The sequence below is a fragment of the Globicephala melas genome, chromosome 19 (genome assembly GCF_963455315.2).
Source record: "Globicephala melas chromosome 19, mGloMel1.2, whole genome shotgun sequence".
NCBI classification, from domain to species: domain Eukaryota; kingdom Metazoa; phylum Chordata; class Mammalia; order Artiodactyla; family Delphinidae; genus Globicephala; species Globicephala melas.
Genome location: NC_083332.1, coordinates 46914370 through 46917354, shown reverse-complemented (window position 1 = coordinate 46917354; position 2985 = coordinate 46914370). Strand labels below are relative to the sequence as shown.

Below are 2985 nucleotides of genomic sequence, written 5' to 3'. Positions count from 1 at the left end.
TTACATACAAAGATAAGGGATCTGCATTGTTTCTTGTAGAGAATTGATTTTCTTTTTTTTTTTTAACATCTTTTGCTTTACAATGGTGTGTTAGTTTCTGCTGTATAACAAAGTGACTCAGCTATACGTATACATATATCCCCATATATCCTCCCTCTTGTGTCTCCCTCCCACCCTCCCTATCCCACCCCTCTAGGTGGTCACAAAGCACTGAGCTGATCTCCCTGTGCTACGCGGCTGCAAAAATATGGAACGCTTCACGAATTTGCGTGTCATCCTTGCTTCAAGTAGCAGGGGCCATGATAAGCTTCTCTGTATCGTTGCAGTTTTAGTATACGTGCTGCCGAAGCGAGCAAGAGAATTGATGTTTTAAGGCAAAGGGATGCCTGAGCAGAGCTGTGCTTTAGAAGAGCCATAGTAGAATAATTTTGAAGATACAGGTAATAGCTAATGTCTCTTGAACACTTACTGTGTGCCAGAAACCGGGTTATTTTATTACATGCATTCTCTTCTTAAATCTCCATACAACCTATGAAGTAGGTACTACTCTTGTCCTCATTTTACAGCTAGGCAGCCTGAAGCTCAGGGAGGTCCAAGGTCACACAGCTTGCAAGTGGTGGAGCAAGGATGAGACCCAAGTCTCAACAACTGCAGAGCGCACACTCCTAACTACTATAGATCAGGCCTAGTGTGTACATTGCTCATTGCATCAAGTGTCCAGGAAAACTTGTTTCCTTCGTGTAGAAGAAGGGGCAAACCTCTAGATTTGGGATTTTGAGATACAGATATCAGGGGTGCCAGATTTAGCAAATAAAAATACAGAACGCTTAGTTAAATTTGAAAAGTAGCTGTAACAAGCTTTTGTAACTTATTAAAGGTAGCTGAATACAGGACATTTAAGGCACCCTGCATAAAGATGCAGGACAAAAGTCACTACATGCTGGACACGGCCTGTACACAGAGGACGCTTAGCAGCCCCACCAGGTGTGCACCCTGGGTCTGTCACGCCACTTCTCTGCCATCTTGGGCAAACCCACCTCTCTTCACCTCATTCTTCTCAGCTGAAAAATGTGGATAATAATATCTAAGTGAGATGATATAAAATGCCTGGTAGAGTGCCAGGCATAGAGTAGGTGCTCAGTAAATGCTTTGTTGGTGAACTGGGCAACTGCCTAGTTTCCAGAGAAAGTTTTTTTTTTTTTTTTTCCATTCAGAAGAACACTTAACTCTTACTGAGTATTTTATTCATCAAAGACTTGGCCTTTTCTTCATGAAAAATATATCTTTTAATGGGGGTCATTTCTTGATGTTTCGTGTAGCCTGTATTTAAAAACATTAGCCATTTCCTCTAATAGGAAAGTTGCTACACAAGTGAAAAAAAAAATAAGGCAACAGAAACAATGCCCATTATATTATCTTCAAGCCTTTATTATGTAGGTATTAAATTTGAACTCAGAGGTCGTCACACTCTGAAAGTGTTTCCATCTGGAGCGCTCCATTCTCCATTCTGTCGGTTCAATTAAGCCTGAGAATTTAAATTATCTCCCTAACTCTAAAAATATGTATAGATACTTCTGAAAGTGGAAACGATTCCAGGGCTTAGAAGAAATGCTGTGGAGTGAATGTGCTCACAGCTCTCAGGCCAGGAGGGTTGACCCTTCCAGATCTTTGAAAGGTTGTGGAAAGACCGTAAAAATCAAATCAAATCAAGTCAAAATAGACAGCCTTTCTCTCAAGAAGAGCGTTTGGAAAAGAGGTGGAGGGATGGAAGACTCGTGTGTGAAAAAAACATACACACTCAGTGGGAAACATGTTTGTCTAAAAACATTAAATTAAAAACTCTGAGTGACAGCATTTCTTCCTTTCTTTCTCTCATTTCCAGTTCATTCTTATCAGAATTCTGTCAGCTCTCAAACTGACATTTTCCTGTTCTGATCTTTCCTCAGATAGTAAAGAGGGATTTTTATTTTTTTTATTTTTTTATGGGGCTGATGCAAACAGCAGATCCATCTACAGAGAAACGTCAAGGACGGTTTGGAGTCCTAAACCCTGACCCTCCTGCCCTCTCCTAACTAGCTATTGACATTGAACTTAAAAAAAGCGGCAATGCTGAGATGAGATAATGCTTTAAAGTGGAAGAGAACAGGGCTACAGGGAGGAAGTGGGGGGGGGGGGGGTTGGCAAGTGAATTTGCTGCTGGACCAAGCGTCAAACTTCAGGCTTTGAAAAGTTCAGTTTTGCTTCAAGTATCCGGGAAAGAAAATGGGCCTCATCCTTGAGAACAGGTATGGGGTTAGAGAGTCTCTTTGGAGGAAACTCTTATTCCAGGAAGTGTAATGTGGTCCCGTTTTCAAGATCTTTGGGGTCGATGAGCTGTCACATTGTTTTTTTTTTTTTTTTTTTTTTAAATTTTATTTATTTCATTTATTTATTTTTGGCTGTGTTGGGTCTTTGTTGCTGCACGCGGGCTTTCTCTAGTTGCGGCGAGCGGGGGCTCTTCATTGTGGTACATGGGCTTCTCATTGCGGTGGCTTCCCTTGTTGTGGAGCACGGGCTCTAGGTGTGCAGGCTTCAGTAGTTGTGGCGCACAGCCTCAATAGTTGTGGCACGAGGGCTCAGTAGTTGTGGCGCACGGGCTTAGTTGCTCCGTGGCATGTGGGATCTTCCTGGACCAGGGCTCGAGCCTGTGTCCCCTGCATTGGCAGGCGGATTCTTAACCATTGCGTCACCAGGGAAGTCCTTGTCACACCGTTTTTGCACTGGACCCGTGAATGACTCCCTTTGCTCGTGTCCTGTAACAGAGTTGGGCTTTACAATGCACGCGTTTGGAATTTTTGATGTGAATATCTAAAGGGACTTTCTCCATCGTCTCAAAACGGAGAAGTAGAAAGAACACGGCTTGCATTCGATTCTGATCCCTTTGTTCTCTGGATTCTATTAGCTTTGGCTTCTGTTTACCCTCATTTAAAGAGTCTTCTTCCACCT

General features: G+C 42.6%; 1 pseudogene; it reads right to left on the bottom strand.

Moving 5' to 3' along the window:
- Window positions 1-241: 241 nt before the first annotated feature.
- On the bottom strand, window positions 242-356 carry LOC115857056 (U6 spliceosomal RNA; annotated as a pseudogene).
- Between the last annotated feature and the right edge of the window lie 2629 nt (window positions 357-2985).